General features: G+C 46.8%; 1 protein-coding gene across 3 annotated transcripts in view; it reads right to left on the reverse strand.

Annotated features, from left to right (window-relative positions):
* Positions 1 to 18,174, reverse strand: part of LOC726252 (titin) — a 48,874-nt gene extending 30,700 nt beyond the window's left edge. For 2 of the 3 annotated variants that reach the window (XM_006564012.3, XM_003250323.4), the window contains exon 1: positions 17,580 to 18,174. The gene's annotated coding sequence lies outside the window, so the exon portion shown is untranslated. The remainder of the gene's footprint in view (positions 1 to 17,579) is intronic. The other variant, XM_006564013.3, reaches the window with a different exon arrangement.
* Positions 18,175 to 18,586: the final 412 nt, after the last annotated feature.

Raw genomic sequence — 18,586 nt, forward strand, 5'->3', positions numbered from 1 at the left:
CGCTCCGCTCCGCTTTATTCGCGCAACGTCCTGTCGTAATTTCAGACGATTCTTAAAGCCGAGAGGCGATCGCGCCTCTCCCTGTAATTTCATCCTTCCCCCCCTCGAGCCGTTTCCCGGATGACCGCGATCCAACGCGCTCCCTGGTAATTGTAAAATTAATTTTGCCACAAAGTTGAGGGAGAGAGAGAGAGGGGCACCCGTTGAGAAACAGGTTCCGCCAGCCTTCGCGTCTCTCCCTTCCCTCCTTCCATCTTTGCAACAATAAGGATTCTCTCTGGATGCGGGGAATATATCGGATTCTCGATCGAGCGAAATTTTCCTAGCTTTTTTTTCTTTCTTCTCCCAAACTTGGAGACGAAGGGGGGAGGGTAATAACGGGACGCGCGTAATTAAAACGCGACCAACGTTGTAATCTTCGGCCCATTAAAGGTCATCAATTACCTACTCGCCCTACCTACTTAACGAGAAGGACGGATCTCATTCCTCGGGCGGCGGATCTGTTGTGCATAATTCAGGACGTGTTTCGCCGATAATGGTCCCCCTGAACGGCTAATGAATCGATAGGTACCTGGAAAGGTGGACGTGATTTAAGAGATCGCCTCGTCTCAACCACGTGGTCCCCGATTAAAATTTTTTTGCCGCCACGCGGTTTTCTCTCCTTCATTGTAATGGATCCGGCTGGATTTCGAGGAAATCGATCGACGCCTCTCGTGGGAGGGTATTATAATAATAATAACAATACCTTTATCCGGGAGGATAGCAGTTTTTACCTGGTTGCCAATTTTTCACCGTGATATCTTTTTTTTCATCCCCTAACATTTCACGAGGAGGAGAGAGAGAAAAAAGGAAAGAGAGTCGTTGTTCGAAGCTTATCTCGCAGCCTCTGTGAAAAACGTTCTCCAAGAGGATCGAATCTCTCCTGGCTCTCGATGTCATTATCCTCCTCCCAATCATGGTTACGGATTCTTTTAGGGTCGTTTGAAAGTTGAGAGTCACCGTACGTGATCTCGTTTCCACAACATCTTCCTCAGATAGCTAACGACAAAGAGGCGATCGATGGATCGATCGAGCCGAATAACAGATATCTCGAAGAGGAGTCCAGAGGAGAGGAGAGAAGAAGAGTTCTTCTCCCGTTATCTCTTGTTTCTCGCCGCCATTATTAACAGGTTGGGATCGAGGGAACGCCGGAAATTGACCGTTACGAGCAGCGGCGATGATTAATTATTTATGCAAACTAGCGGTATCTCTCGTCCCTTAAGATCCATCTCGCGACGCCTATTACGATGCTTCGAGAAGAGGAACGCGGATAGCGATGTTGGAAATGTCGACAGCAGCTCTTCTCAATCGCGTCCACTTTTCGTTTTATGACGGTCGATATCGGTCGATATATGGAAATGCGAATATCGCGAGGATTAATTCTCGTCCACGTGCCGTCGATCCTACGATCACGTGATTGGAAACGATCGTTGATACGATCTGTGGAATATCGAAAAGGAACGATCGGTGGACGCGATGATTTAATACACGCGGAAGAGATTATAGGGAAAAAGCGAAGGGAGTCTCGTTGACACCTCGCGCACGACCCGATCGATTTTTTCTCATTCGATCGAGGGCCTAGCAAAGCGGAACGAGATATTTCTTTCTCCACGGTATGAAAACGGGGCTTTAATGGAACGAGCGTGAGGGCATAGCCGAGGTAACGATCAGAAGCAATCTTTCCCCGTGACATGCTACTTCGTTCCAAAGCAAACTCGGCGAGCCAGCCGAGGATCGTTTCTCCGTATCTTCTCGGCTCTTAGATTCGTTGCGATTCGTATCCTCGATCTCTCTTCTTTCTTTTTCTTTCTTCAAGATTTACGTTGGAGGCTCGCGAACAGGATGACGAGCCTCGAGTTCTCGGGATAGGTATAGAGAGAGAGAGATTCTGGAACGTCGATTGGTCGTTCACAATGGAAGGAGCGTGGAGGGTCTCTCGACGCGTTTCACGAATGCCGAGGCGGGAATAATTGAGAATATCTGCCGAGGAAAAATTCGTTTCTTCGCCACGTTCGAAATTAATTAGACACTGCTATAAAACGTCTTCCTTCTGCCTTTTCTTTTACAACGCGAGAGAGATCGAAGGACGAATCCTTCTCGATTTTCAGGAATATTCTCGTGTTTGTTCTCTCAGATATCGATGGAAAGCGACGAGGAGAGGAGTCCTTTTTCCCGAGATTACAGAGCACCGACATTTGCATCGGATACTGTTTCAAAGTATCCCCCTCGATTCTGGCTCGCTCCCTAATTAGAGACGAGGGGCTCTCTCGTATATTCGACGCGAAATATCGGCGAGGCATCGCGTATCCAAACAGGGAATAATTAGAACGATGATGGCTGGCTTGAACTCGAGGCGAGTGTTTGCGCGTCGGGAAAGCCTGCCACGTCGATCCATGTTTGCCCTCCGTTTACGCGGAAAGGCTGGAATACACGGCGGAGTTTGCTTTGGGCGCGTTTCGTCGCCGAGGCTCCAACTCGGTGTTCAACCTTCAAGTTCAAGGCGCCCGTCCCACTTAGCGAGACAATGTTGAGGGTAAACAAGGCACGCCGCGCGTCTGTCCTCGGCGTGGGAACGACTTCGCCGACTGTCTTCTGCCGTGCATCGACTCGCCTCGACTCGATCTGGATTAACTGGGCGAGCCAATATTGAGATTGCCTCTAGGAGGAATTCGCCCCCTCCGTTTGTCCAACTGTGCACACAAACTCGTCGCGAACGGATCTCTCTCCGTCCTCTTCTATTCGCGTTACACGCGGAATATAATAACGTCCCCTCCTTATAATAACGTTTTTCGAAATTTATTGGGAAAATATGCGAAATATTTATATGCAAAACACGTGGAAGCATTCTTGGCGAAAGCTATTTCCGAGCCGTCCCTTTGTTTTTCACCTTACATTCTCAATTTTCCACTATCCGATATTGAAATTAAATTTTAATTAGCGTAAAATCATAGTTAACGAAGAAAGTTAACGGAATCCCGAGTTGTACGGATCCCCCCTCCCCCCCCCCCTCTCCAGACAGATTTGAATAAATAGAATTTCGCCGCAACGATCGTAAATATCCAATAGCATCCCTATCAACGCGATGGTTACCGACGTCGTCACCGACGTTACCGTGTTCCAAGGCAATACGATCCGTGAAATGAGTATCGGTATGGACTGTACAGAGGAACGAATCGGGAAATGACGGGGAAGTTGATCCATCACCTCCGTCTCCTCGTGATTCCCCATAAGGTCGGGGTGAAGGAACCTTAATGACTGGGGAGGGGGGAAGGAGAGGAGCAGCGAAAGAAAGACGGTGATCCCCGGTGATCCTCCTCCCTGGAAACAGGCTAGTACACCTGTGTCGTCGAGAGGAAGGGAGAGAGAGAGAGAGCAACGAGTCCCTTACCGAGTCACGATGGCCACGATGGGCCAGCCTTCTTGTACCAGGTTTTCAGATCGGCGACGCGACATCCCGACTAGGAAACCGGTACAAGGAAGCGTGGAGAAGAGAGATCCAGCGCTGCTCCCGGGCCTACGACGAACGTGCACGAGATTTCGAGGAATCGAACGTGACTGGTCGACTTTCTTCCTTACCCTATCCTCCTTCCCTCTCTTCCCTACGCCACTTAACGCGTAAGTTCGGGATCGAAGGCGAGGCGAATCGATCTCTCTCTCTATTTCAACCGTTCGCCCAACATGGCGCCGATCATCGCGGCATTCGCCTCGGAATCCTTACAAGGATTCGCGTCGAATCGACCGCCTATTGTAACCAATCCCCTCCTCCTCCCCGTTATAAATGCTTGGCAAATAGATTCTGCGAAACGGAAGAGAAATTCAAGCGGGGGAATGAAGAAGAAACGTATATATATATATATATGTGGAGAGGGGATGGGGTCGGAAAATGAAGTTTAACCAACGCGATAAACGCGTTTTAGGTGGGTGCGCGGTCGGCTCGGCACAAAGGGGAAGGAAGAAGAAGAGAGCGCCGGCTCGAGCACGAGCCAGAACCACGCTCTCTCTCGCCATTGTCCTCCGCCCGTGGTCCAGGTGTTGAACGCTCTCCCCTCGTTGAAAGGCACGACGGGGCCGGCCCGTGTGATTAATATACGCGCATCCGGCGAATATATATATATAAGTATATATATATATATATGTGTGTTTGTGTACGTATGTACGCTGGAATAATTTTCAACCACGGCCCTCACCTCTGTGACGAACAACTCGCCGCCCCGCAAACGTTGTCAACGTGGCGCGAGAAGAAAACGAGAAGAGATCGGAGCGCGATCCGTCTGCACGGACGGGCTGGAACCGGCCTACTGGAACGGGAACCGGCCTTGTTCCGGTGGCCCCCTATAAATAGAATCCGGCGGAGCGGTTGTGATGATCAATATTCGTGCATCCGGCTGCCACGACGGATATTCCTACTTGTAGTTTCATAAGATGTATAAATATTTTTTATGGCCGAATGAAAGAGTGCCCCCCCTCCTCCGTTTCCCTTCTACGAAGAGAAAGAGAAGAACGATATATCGGATTTTACGATATTTTGGATATCGGATCTTTTTCCCTCCGGATTTTCGAGGAATTCGTTGCATGCGGGATATGTGTGTGTTGTGTGTGTGTGTGTTGAACGTGTGGTTGTTGCGAGAGAGAAGATAGAGCGGGCACGATCGGAATAATGCCCGTCGGTGTATTCGCGCGAAGCAACCGGAGGTGTTGGTGGACTGTAAAGGGAGAAGCATAGTCGGCTCGTGCACGAGCCGCACAGCGGGGGCACACAGGCTGTGCGGTGTCCCCGTGGCCCAGGTGCAGGGCCACCCTCGCGTCCCCACCACTCGCCCTTTTTTACGAACCTAGCCACACCACGCGCGAACGTTACACATGCACAAAGCTCTCTCTCTCTCTCTCTGTTTTTTCCTCTCTTTCTCGAAGCGGCGCAGACGAACGCGGTGTGGCTGACCTGCGAAGATCGACTTCTCGAGGGAGGGCAAGGCGAAATAACGTCGGCGACGGGTTACGAACCGGATACGAGCTTGCGGACCACGACAAAGCCAGCAACAAAGCCACCCAACGTCCGTGCTTGTTGTGTCTTACCCCGTGTAAGAGGATCCAGATAGGATCTTCCTTCGAGTCGTGTCTCCCCCTCCTCCCCTTCATCGAAGCCCACCTTGATCGGGGACAGGTTCACGCGACGACAGACCGAAACCTGTCCGACTGTCGTCCGCCTTGGAGCGATGATAATCGGCTGGAGGACACCCACGAAACGAAAGCGCGGGTCGCGGCTCTCTTGTTTCGACAATCTGTGATCGATAATATAAACGCTGTCGCTCCTCCTTTCCTCTCTCATCCAGGAAGGGTTTGTTTCAAGGCAAAGCGACGCGGCAGATGGTTAATTAAGTTTTACCGATCTCCAGATACCCTTAATGATCGAACCACTCCCGTAATAATAACGATAATAACGATAATAATAATAATATCCTCCTTCCGAGATCTATCGTATCGAAGGGAAAATTATTTCTAATTCTCTACGGCTTCTTCTCGTCTCGGCCTCTTCCTTGCCTCTCCCCTCGAATCCTTATCGAGCTCGACCTCCCAATCGGAGGAGGAGAAAAGTTTCATTTCGATATTCCATTGAAACCGGCCGACGCGTGGTTTAATAATATAGGTCCCCTCTTTCCCCGATTCCGACGATCGATCGTTGAAGAATCAAGGTCCAATCTTCGATCAACTCCAATCTCCGTTTGAAAAGAAAAAAGAGGATCTTCGTCGATGTCAAATTCTCCTCTTTGCTTCTATTTCAACGTTACACTCCTCCGTATATTCCTTTATACGTCCGAAAAAGTGGAAGGTGCATTATTCGAAAAAAGAGGATCTTCAAATTCGATTCTCCTCTTTGCCCTGTTTCTATTTCAACGACACATTCCTCCATATATTTCTTTATACATCCGAAAAAGATGGATTATTTGAAAAAAGAGGATCTTCATTAAATTCGATTCTCCTCTTTGGCCTGCTTCTATTTCAACGATACATTCCTCCATATATTCCTTTATACGTCCGAAAAAGTGGAAGGTGAATTATTCGAAAAAAGAGGATCTTCATCAAATTCGATTCTCTTGCTTCTATTTCAACGATACATTCCTCTATATATTTCTTCATATGTCCGAAAAAGATGGATTATTATAAAATATATAAAAAAAGAGGATTTTCGTCAAATTCGATTCTCCTCTTTGGTTCTATTTCGATACACTCCTCCGTATATTTCTTTATACGTACGAAAAAGGTGGATTATTCGAAAAAAGAGGATCTTCGTCAAATTCTCCTCTTTGCCCTGTTTCTATTTCAACGACACATTCCTCCATATATTCCTTTATAACGTCCGAAAAAGTGGAAGGTGGAGGATAAGGGTTGTCGAGGAGGGTTCGACGTTATTAATCGCCGTCACGCTCGGTCAACGCCGCGATACCCTCGCGACGATTGGTCGAGATAGCGGGATGGTAACCGGGGCGGCGGAGGTTTCATTCTTCACGGCCCCCATCGCTTTCGCGATATACGCGAATGCCGGACGATTAACGATCGTAGCTCGGTCGCGCTCGTTAAGCGACAGTTTCTTCTCCCCCCCCCCCCGCCCCTCGGGGCGAAACGGAGAAAAAGAAGAAGATGAAACTGGTACGCCCGAGATCATCACCGCGAAGGTCGAAGACGAATGATCCGGACCCCGCTGCCTGGATACATTATCGCCGCGCGAGCGGGCAAAAGAGTCGTGCACGTCCGGGCGACACTTTCGTAGAATCGTGGATCGAGTACGTGACGACGATGGCGATCTGGGGGAGGTCCTCCTCCTCCTCCTCCTCCTCCTCGAGCCAAGGTCGCGTACGACTAATAATAAACTCGTACGGTGGGCAGAAATCGATTTCCCCCATAGTGGGATCGATCACTACGAGGAGGATCGAAGATGTGGCTCGATCGTTCCATACGATTGTAGTTAGAGAGGAGACTCTCTTTCGTCTGATCGATGATATTTCGTGGAACGAGGCACGTGGGTCGGTCCATAAGCGAGGTGAAAGCGATGGCGACGCGCGTGGACACACAAGCGTCGATTGCAAATGTTTTTGCGAAACATTTTGACGACAGAAAAAACTCCTTTCTTTTTTCTTTAGGACGTGCGACTCGACGAGTCGATCGTACGATTTTTGATTCGAATATTTTAAGATATCTCGAATATCTCAGAATGATGTTTTTATAGGAAGGGACGGTTTATGTATTCGATTTATGGAAAATGGAACGTGATCGGGCAACCGTGTACCGATTACCTTACGCAATATTGCAATTAGCCCATTGCCGGCGAGTTTTTCTCGTTTTCCTTGCGCGGATAATCGTGCGAAAATTCTGGCAACAATCGTAGGAAGTAATGGAAGTAGGATACGAACGAGCAACGCGATCGTTATGTATCACGAGGGGATTTCCTATGTGTCACAATTCCGCTCCATTTTCTCCTCTTCTCGTGGAGGAATTGAAAATAACAACAGGGAATCGAACGAATGAAAAAAAGAAAGACAGAAGAGTATATATATATACATTTTTTAAACCAACAAATCAACCCAATATATATAACATATAACTTGCAACGAGTTAAATGAATAGCTTCGTGAATTATACGATTCCACGTCCGAGCAAATTAGCTCGATCGTTTCAATTTCACCCGACTCCTAAACGATAAACTAACTTACGGTTACCGATCGAGGAGGAGGAGGAGGAAGTGAACGTTATCGAAATACGGCCGATTGTACGGCTCGAGAAAAGTCACTTAAGGCCGGCTTGCCTCGAGATCAGTCTCTTGGAGTCTCGGTTCTATCGAGATCGGTTAATGGCGTTAAAGCAGAAACCGAGCACCGGTTAGAAAATTTACCGTTATCGAGGGAAGGGAGAGGAGGGGAGGTTTACCGATTACCATTAGAGATTAGTTCTCGCGCTTATATCTGCCTCTGCCGAGATGCTTGCCTTTTCATATCTTTTCCTTTTTCCTTCCTCCGCTTTATTCCTCCCTTCCTCTCTTTTCCTCTTTCCCCCTTCCCTTCCTCTTTTTCTCGAGCACAGCGATTAAAACTCGGTCGACTCGCGTGCGTCTCGTCAACGGTAAAGTTCCGTCGATTCCACGCGATATCGTATCACGAAAAGGCAAGGCTCCCCTCTCCCCTCGTCCACCTTTATAAATCGAAGTTCCTCTCTGCTCCCATCGATCCTTCTCGAGCCTCGAATTAACCATAAATTCTGTAATCGAGCCGGAGAGTTCGAGCGTCTACCTTTTTTCTTTCTTTCTTTTCTTTTCTTTCTTCATCCGCACGAGATGATTCCTCGATCTCGGGTTACGAAGGGAAGAACGATAAGGCTACCACCCAAGTTAAATTACACGTCTTCCCTCTTTCTCTCTTTCTCTTTTCCTTTCATTCCTTTTCTTTCTTTCTAAATTCGTATCACACACCGTTAAACCGGTTTCCTCCTAAACGCGTACCGCACTAAATTCTACAACGCTACACTTATTAAACATTATCTCAATCGTTCCTTCTTACTTCTCATCGTATTAATCAAATTATTTTTACTCTATCTACTTCCTCGAATACCTCGATTTATTCCTCGTTCGACGAATTGTTACGAATCGTGTTTTTTATTCTTACCTTTACTCGCTATCTATCTATCTATCTCTTTCCATTCGTCGATGAGGTAATAAAAAAAACCCAAGAATCACGATTTCCAAGATCGTCGATTACGATTTCGATCGTAAGACGAAGGCGCAGGGATGGATTTCTCGTCGATCTGATCTCGTCGCGTACGCGTGCTCTCCCTTGATTCGCCGTATAATGTTACGCGCTATTGTACTTAATCCCCGCCACTCTTACGGTACTCCCCGTTCGCCGCGCCACTTCCACAGAGTTGGCCGGCCTCTCTTTCATTCCTTCGAACGGTAATAAATAACCCTACAGCAAGGCCCCGCTCGATAAACCGAATATGGAAGATTCGCCGCGATTGAATCGCGCGCGTACAGATTCCGAGAGACGATTCTTAAACCCTTTCCCCCGGTTTTTGTCGCGTATAGGATCGTAACAGGATTGCCGATTTACCTCTGGCCGATTTCGTCGTGCTTCTCGAAACGAACACGACCATCTCGTTCATAGATTTTTTTTTTAAAATGAATCTGTAATCGAGAAAGAATTGGAGGCAAGATTTTTATTAAATCAATTGAGATTTGATTCATAATTACACGTCAGAAGCAACAACGATTTGTTTTTGATGTTTAATTGAGAATTGATATACGAATCAAGGTTATATATCTGCTCGACAACTTACGGCTATTTGTTCCAATTAATTCGCAGAGAGGGAGAAGAGGAAAGGATGGATTGAAATTTATCGTGTTTATTTAATCGCGTCGGATCGACGAGACGCTGTAAATGGACAGTTTACCATTTTACGACAACTTAATCCGATGTTAAACTAGAACGGCAATAACGCGGTTACAGCTTAATCCCGGTGTAACGAGTTGCGCGACAAGCGCGGATCGTTTCGTGCCTAAGAGAGTGCCTAAACACTCTCTGGGGGGGGGAGAAGGGAGGGGGCAATTACACGCGTCAGATCGGATAAGACTCGTCCGTTTATGAGATAAGCGGAGTGGCGAAAAAGTGGAGTGGAAAATCATTTTCACTCTCGTCGGATCGATCTCTGTGTAACGTTCGTGCTTGGAATGGATTTATATGGCAGGAGGCATGTTACACCTGTTACCGGATTATTTTCGTGAATAAAATGGCCGCGCCTCGCCTTCTTGGTACAGTCGAGTACAGGCGGGAACACGAACGGTCGGCGGCGAGGGGGAAGGAATATATTACGCGTCGAGGAGACGAAAGAAAGGGACGGGGATAGGAAAGAGAGACGAGGATAGGTCACCGACCGGTTGTCACTGACAATTCCAACGCGATACGTGCGCGATACACACAGGTATGCCCACATTGTTCGAGGAACTGGGGCAATGGTGCAGGTTCACTAAACCACCACGAACTGGATTCTATCTATATATCTCGACACCTTTATTTTCGTTTGCCCCCGGTAAAAGGGCTCTCTACTTTTCTAGGCCACCTGTCGCTCCACCGTCGAATTTACCGTAGAAATTGACCGAGGTCCGATTCGCCGAGTCATCGGGCGGAGATCGTCCCTTTCGTCGCATACGAATGAATTACGAATCACGAAACTTGGTGTTTCTCATTTTTTTCTTTTGTCGAGAGGAACGTTTTCGAGAGGAACGAATCGGTGTGGAATGATTCAGAGAAGAAACAAACCGGAAAGAATGGTCGATGCAACTTTTTTGTTTTTTTTTTTTTTTTTTTTTTTCTTCCTCGAAAAAGCAACGGCGATCGAATCGGTAATCGGTTTTCGAGGTTTACGTGTTCGACGAGGTGACGTAACCCCCGCGCGTTACGAAATTTTCTAAAGGATTTCGGATATTTCGTGAATTATTATCATACCCGGGACGTTATTTTTGCATAAATTTCTTTCGAGACTTTTGGCCGTGTACTTTTTTCTTTTTTTTTTTCTTCCAAGGAAGCGATTTATTTTTTTCCAAGTTATGTAAATTTGGGTTTATTGGCTCTTTGGTGTTCGTTGAACTTCGAAAGGAAAGAAAGCACGTTTTCTGCACGATTTAAGTGGGCAATTTGCATAAATGAAGACCGTGCATGAAAGAAACATGATAAGTTCATTCTCGTCGATTTTTACGTCACTCGGCCTCAATGTCAAGATCGTGGTAACGCGACTTTCGAAACGTAACTTTGGAGAAAGAAAAAAAAAAAAATCTTGGAACGACTCACGTTACGCAAGATTGAAAAAAAAAAATACGTTTATCGGGTTAAAAGACGATAATAAAAGTAAACAGAGAGGAAAAAGAAGGTGCAATTTTTACAACGACTCGTCTCGTCGACGATTCCGTCGAAAATATCGGACAAACCGGGAACTCGAACGAAATCGAGTCCGGCGTCGGTCGATTAACGTTTCTAAAAACCGTTCGTGCAATACGTGCGACGAGTCCAAAGCTCGTTCCCTCGGAGCCGATCGCATTGAAATTCTCTCGGATCTCGTCGAGGTAGAGTAGACGATTTTTATCGAGTACACGACCGGTTACCGGGCAGAGCTCATAAACCGCATTCGACATCGAGGCACGGGCATGGCCACGTAAGGAATACGAATATCACAAGGTAAGCCCATTCGTGGTATTTGAATCGGCCAGACAGAAACCGTTCGAAACCCGTTCAGACCGCGGATCCACGAACGACCGTGAAACCGTGCCGCGTGAATTCCAGCACGACGGTCGCGTGTCTCGCCGAGTTGTTAATTCGAAATATCTACCGGATTTCAACGATTTCGTTCTTTCCGTACGTCATCTGCCCGACCATTCGTCTCGATAACCATCGAATCTCTCGAAAACTTAACCTGTATCGAAACCTTTGCAATTTCGCCATCTGACGGCGAAAAGAGTAACGTGCACTCAGTAACGTGCTTAACCTCTTCGAAGTTGAGACGCGAACGCGTGTTCGAACAAGAAAGAGATTCCAAATTCGAAGTGTATCGAGGAAAATCATTCACCATCGAGGTATTTATACCGATTGATAGTTCGTGTCGTTCAATTTTCCATATATATATACGTATATATACGCGATAACGTTGAAACGCAAACTATTGGACGGAAACGCCGGCGAAACGGACGATTCTGTAATTGAATTTCTTTGTTCCGTTCCTCCCAACGATGGAAAATTCGTTTCCATCCGTTGCCAAAGAGAAGATTCTTCTCCTCCCTTCCGGAATACGAGCAAAATCCAGGATTCTGACAGAAAGTCGATATCCAGCGGCGGGATTCCTTTCGTTTTTTCGATAGGATAGAGTGACGGCCGGCCAATACCGTCGTTATTCGTGAAATCGTGAAAAGGAAAAAAAATCGTTGAACCTTCGAGTCATTGGCCCTTCGAATTTCTGATCCCTCCCCAGGTTTCACATCTCTTCCCAGCCTTCGGTTCATTCTTATTCACGCGCTCGAACCCGAGCGTATCCAAATTCCGCGATAATCGTAGGAGGAAACGGTGTGCCGTGGAAGGAGCCGTGTACATCGTTACATCGTGGTCTCTTTGAAAGATTCGGCTACGGGGAACAAGGCGTGACGTTGAATTAGCACTTGGTGTACGAGGCACGCGTGCCTTGAATACGAGGTGGTCGCATTGTCGGTACCGCAAGCCCCGTGCGAATAGAATTCGAACGTGATCGGTGTCGATTCCTCGTTTGAAAGAACTTTCTGAACCTCCATTGTTCCTCTGTTTTACGATTCGAAGTCGTTTACCTTATAGCGTTCCCGGGTTTGAGCTCTCGGAATAATCGAAGGGGTATAGACTGACTTAACTTCGGTGTAAGTATTCTTTTTACTCGGTGGTAATGTAGCTGGAATATTCGTCGAGAGGCAAAGAGATTTAACTGTGAATTGTATGGATTTTCTTTGAAAGAAATATCAGGAAGTCGAAGTATCGAACTCTTTGCGGGGAATAAAATTTGAAAAATTTACGAGAGGTTCGTGCTCGATACGTGAAGTAATTTTTCTTCTTCCTTTTTTTCTTTTTTTTTTTTCAAATAAAATATTCGACGATTCATTGTACATTGACGAATTATCGATATTCCTCTTAATTCGGTTGTAAAAAAAAAGAGGAAGAAGAATCGTTTCGAGAGGAAATGTGAGAAAATTTAAATTTATAAAATGTATATAGGCATTTGAAAAATTGGCGGGGGAATTCCAATGGCATCGGTTAAATTTTTCGTACGTTTCGTCGTGCGTTTAGGGAGAATGAATAATTGATCGCCGCTTTTGAACACCGCCTTAGCACACGTTGAATACAGGATTTCACGGGCCGATAGGTCGAGTCTTCGTGCTCGATATTTTTAATAGCCCTTTTTCAATAGTGGCCAGGTAGGGGCCAGTGGCCGACCAAGCCGTCCAGGTGCTGTTCTTTTTTTGAAACGCTATATACCCCAGCTAGCCGATAGGAAGCGCTGCCTCTTTTAATGCTCGATCGCTTCTAAATAGTTTGCCGTTCAAAAGATATAACCCGACCGACCACCGTTCGTTAAACGCGATCGTAACAGTAATCGTTTTCCAATTCACTTTTCATTTCGCTCTCTTCGAGAATTTAATCGAGAATTTTAATCAACGATAAAAATAAAAATCGATAATCTTCTCGTTACGAATGAAAAATAGTAGAATAATAGAATCTTTCTTTTCTTTTTTTTTCTCCTAAAATATTCTAAAATCTTCTCAAAATTCTCGTCACGTATGAGATTCGAATATCTGTCCGGACATCGGGACGACATTCTGTTAATGCATAAAAAATTCGATAATTAAATTTCGCTACGTCTCATAAAGAGAGGACCGCCATGTTTCGAAGAACGAAACATTCCAAGAGTCGAAAGGCGGTCTGTCGAAGAGGTTAGATCGTTTTTTTCTTCTTCTTCTTTTCCAGACGAAACCGTGGCGCTCGAGTCGCCGAATTCGAGCACGATCCGCATCTCTCGGTTTTTTACCGTTTTCGCGTGTCTACGTGTGTGATTCGAACGAAATAATAATGGCGCATGCACAACAACGGAAGACTTCTTCTATGAAAATTCTTGCCTCTCGTCCCGTCTACTTTCACCTCGCCAGTATTTTTTTTCGATCGATCGGGCAAAATTCGTCGGATTCTCTCTCTCTCTCTCACTCTCTCTCTCACTCTCTCTCTCCCCCTCCCCTTAATGCTAATCACCCGTCTCGTACATGCATCGTTTGTTCGGGAATCAGCGGTTAATTATTCAACAGCGACACAACAACGGGCAGGCTTGAAATGGCGAAGCGTGTAAAAGTGGCCGGTGTCGTGCCAAGAAGTTGTGCGACATCGTTCGCCGTAGTATACGGTTTGAAAAGCTGAACGGCACTAACGGGCAAACGAAAGAAAGCTGAGCGCGTCTGGAGCTCGAAGCAAAAAGTAACGTTCACCTCTCTGCGAAAGGGGGACGTGAAGCAGACGCGAAGAAAAGAAAAACCGAGAGCCAACTATAGCCCAGCCGGCTATTATCGTCGATAATTAATTCGTGGCACACCTAACTCAAAACCTGCCACGGTTACCTCTTCTCTCCACCTCTCTACGAGAACCGTTCCATCCTCCCCCTCTTTCTTACTTATTTCGTACCTCCTCCCAATCTTATTATTTAATTCGTCTCACGATATGGAAGTATTGTTATGTACGAACATTATATTATACGAAATCATGCTTACGTAAAAAAAAAGAAAAAAGAAAGAAACAATCTTTCTCCTCCACTTGGTCTTCTTCCGCGATCGATCGCGATTAAACTCTCTCTCTCTCTCTCTCTCTCTCTGTTCGGATCGATTCTCCACGGTTATTGCTCGCGTGCCTCGGATAACTTCTTACACACACAGTTCATTACTCCATTTCATTTTCGTGGATGCGTTTAACAAGGCAGGTGAACTCTGTTACCGCAAAGTGCAAGACCGCAGAGAGGATGGTGATTAACGTTTTAGTAATTAGCAATTAGCCGATGCGGAGAGTCGGGGTGATCGGAGGCATCGTAAGAAAGCGAGGGAAATGCGAATGCAAATTGCACGCATGGATCGTAATCGAGGCAGCTTTTAACTCTTGGCCTTAACGAGTATAATATTTAGCCTTTCGATCGATTGGAACAGGTATGGAACGCGAGCGAAGGTACGAGGGCGATTACGAGCGAGGCGTGCGTTTGCGATTTTTCGATTAGATTGGAATTCTTTCTTTCTTCTTTTTTAAAAAGGCTAAGAGGAATGCGGGAAAAGGGAACGAGTAGATGTTCTTCGACATTTTTCAACGCGCGACGGATCCGACAAATTGCAAAATTAACGCAACGCGATAATATTCTGCGCAATTTGGCAGGTTTAACAATCGTCGTACGTCGATTCGATTCGATTCCCGATTCGGATCGCTTTAGACCCGAACGAAATAATATATTTGCATCGATGTAAAAATTAAAAAAGATTGAATAAATTTGGAAAAAAATCAAAAGCCGAATCAAAAGAGAAATATATATATATACATTCAACGTAGCACGGTTAAGTACGATCGGTTATCGAACCCTGGAAAGAGGCTAGGCAGGCTCATGAAAATTCGTAGCACGGTACAAAACAACTCGTTTCCACGCGATAATTAGCGGATAAAGAGCGCGGTCGCGGTAATTAATTGGTCGTCGTTATTACGGGAGAAGCAAAGTTAAATCGTTGATTAGAAGGCCCGCGTTTCCTGGCAAAAGGTGATTCACGGTATCGCCGAGATCGGATCGAGAGAAACGAGCGCACGCTCGCCTACACTCCTGATCACGGTTCATAATGCAATCGTAACTTCTTCAACGTACCTCGACCGTGACAAATTCGCCTTCTCTTTATTCCCCGCAAGAGGGAGCAGCGAATCTCGTTCTCCCCCTGTACGAATACTTCCCGACCGACCCGATACTCCACGACCATTTCTCAGAAATCCCCCGACATCTCGCCTTAAAACCTCGTCCAATTTTCGACCCGATTCGCGATAATGAATGTTCGAGACGAATTCAACCATTTAACGCGATAAAACTCTCGTCGAAGGACGAGAAGTTATTATTATCGGTCGATTTCACTCGAAGTTACGTTACGTTAAAATGAAGAAATTATTATGAAATTTTATCATATTTTTGCTCGACGTTCGACTATTTTTCCCTTCCATTAAAGACACGATGCATCGCACGGATCTCCTTGCTCCTTCGTCCAACATCGTCGTCCTCGATATTGAAAACTCGACTTAACGAAGGGGAACACGAACGTCGGCCGACGGGATACGAAGAAGGATCGTGCGCCTCCAAACTAGATTCCTCTAGTTTACATTTTTCGTCTCCCTTCGCCGCGATCCATTATAATACCGATCCCTGGAATTTCTTCTGACTCATTATACCGGGTTCGCGTCCCACCTTTGCCGGACCCTACTTTTATATTCCTGTGCGGACCTGCCTCCGGGAAAATCGATACCGTTTCGACTCCGTCCCCCCCTCCCCTCCTCCCCCTTTGTTAGGGGGACCGAAGGAACGATCGGATCTCCCATTTCGGATACCCGAATCTATATACCCTGTACCGAATAGTTTGCGAACCCGAATCTTCGGGGATCTTTGAAATATATCTCCCCGGTCGAGGAATTCTTTCGAAACCACACGTTTTCGACGTCTCGATCGATTTCACGAATTCACGAAGCTCGAGATTCGATCGGTATGCCTATAGTCCGCGAAGTTGGAGAAGAAATATCCTCGAAATATTCGAAGAAGCATCGTTGTAAGCACGGATTTTCGAGATTCCCGATCGATTCGGTTTTCACGCGTGCGATGCGTTACACAAGTTGCGTCGAGATTCGCTTGGTATTCACGTATCGGCCGTGTTTGCCTCGGTATTCAGACACGGTTTCTTAATTGTACGAGGTGTTCGTGCACGCACGGCTAGCCTTCACGGCTGCAAGTCGGCACGCATACCTATTGTACCCGCCGCGTTGAATTATTTAGGCCCGGGCCCTCTTTGACTCCGTTCCGTGAGTCGAACCGGTCCAGCCTCCGACCGCGAGCCACTCGCCCACATCGGAAAATCTCCTTTAACGATCCCCCGTGGCGAAAAATTTCCATTCCCGTTACCGAAAATTCGAGGTATCCCCTTTTGAGAAAAATTTTCTTTCCTTTTTCGTTCGATCTACGATGGATGAATTATATTTTCTATACGTATATCGAGGAATTTCTCGTTCGCCGCGAGTTGGAACGCGTAGGTGTACGTAACAGGTGTATTTCGATCGGGCGTCGAGCCGTTACGAAGCGATTTTACACCCGGCGCGGATTTATCGATCCCTTCTCACGACTCACGATCGCTCGTTTGAAAGCTAAGCGGATCACTTCGCACGATCGTTCGTATTATCGCTCGACGACAACGAACGATTACGCTTTACTCTTCCAAGACCTCTTATCCCTTGCACGTAACAACCATATATATATATATGCGTAATTCCCTTGTCAGAGCACACTTTCAGATCAGAACTCTCGCGAGCCGCACATTTATCGTTACTATTATTACTATTATTATTATTCTCTTCGTCACATCTTTCTTTCTCTCTTTCTTTCGTTTCTTTCTTATTCTTTTTTTTTTCTTTATTAAAATCCACGACGAAGACGAAGACGAAGACGAAGACGACGAAGTGGAGCAGGAGAACGATGCGTGGTCCGCGAGTGAGAGCACAGTGCAACAGAATCACTGATCTTGATCACTTATGGTAACACCAGATCGAGGTACAAAGTCAGTTACGTACGTACGAAACGATACGCGCTGGAACGATACGTGTATCGACACTATAAATGCGATTATGATTTCCACCCTTTTCTCCATCGCACACTAATCAAAATTATCCACACTGTTTCTTTCTTTCTTTCTTTCTTTTTTTTTTTTTTTTTTTTTTTTTTGAGATGAGACTTACCTATCCAGGACGGTCGTCAACGACAGACGACCCCGACGATCCTGTCCGGCGACGTGTTCTTCCGGATGGCCGGCTCGATCCGATATCGATAAATTCGTACAACGATGCACGCGAAGAACGTGTGGCCTCTTCTCCCCTCTGGTGGAACTGTTCTTTCTCTCGAACCTCGACGAACCTTCGGTCACTTGTTTCTCGAACGATATACGATACGCGCGGATCGTCCCGTTCGTTCGCGAAACGATTCTTTTTTTCCCCTCTTTCTTTCTTTTCCTCGCCTCTTCCCTTTCTACGAGGAGCGCACACCGCAGAGAAAAATTTCTACTTTTTCCTCGCACCCTCGCACGATCGAGATTAGTCGCGAGAGTACCCGAGACCGCGAATCTCTCTTTTCTTTTCTCGTTCCCCTGTTTTTCTCTCGGTCCCTCTCTATGTCTCTCTCTCTCTCTCTCTTTCTCTGCGCGCGCGTGTGTGCGTATACGTGTGCGCGCGATATTTTTCCTCTTTATCCCTTTTCTTTCTCCTCTGTCCCCTTCAAAAATCACCGCGACACCGCACCGAACAGAAGTGAACTACTCGTGCGCCGCCGGTTCACGGTACCTTAAATACCTTGGCAGCCGCGCCGCCGCCACCGCCGCCGCCACCGCCGCAGCACGCCACCGCCACCACCGCTGTGCGTCGTGCGGCCCCCTACCTCAAACTCGCCCCACGCCGCGCGCGCCGATTGGCGAGGGAGAGGAGCCGATGTGTGCCCGCCGGCTACACCGGACCATCCTCTCTTCCTCTCTCTGTGTCCCTTGCTTCCCCGTCTCTCTCTCCTTTTTCTCCCCTCCCCCCTCCACCCGTGGATACGTCTCTCTCTCTCTCTCTCGCGTCGTCGTCGTCGTCGTCCTCCTCCTCTCCTCTCCTCTCCCCGCGCGCCCTTCTGCTTTCGTTTCTCTCATCTCGTTCGTCTTCTTCTTTCGGCACTCGCCTCTATCCCTTTATTCCTTATTATCTCTTTCTCTCTC

Source organism: Apis mellifera, linkage group LG3, assembly GCF_003254395.2.
Source record: "Apis mellifera strain DH4 linkage group LG3, Amel_HAv3.1, whole genome shotgun sequence".
In the NCBI taxonomy this organism is placed as follows: domain Eukaryota; kingdom Metazoa; phylum Arthropoda; class Insecta; order Hymenoptera; family Apidae; genus Apis; species Apis mellifera.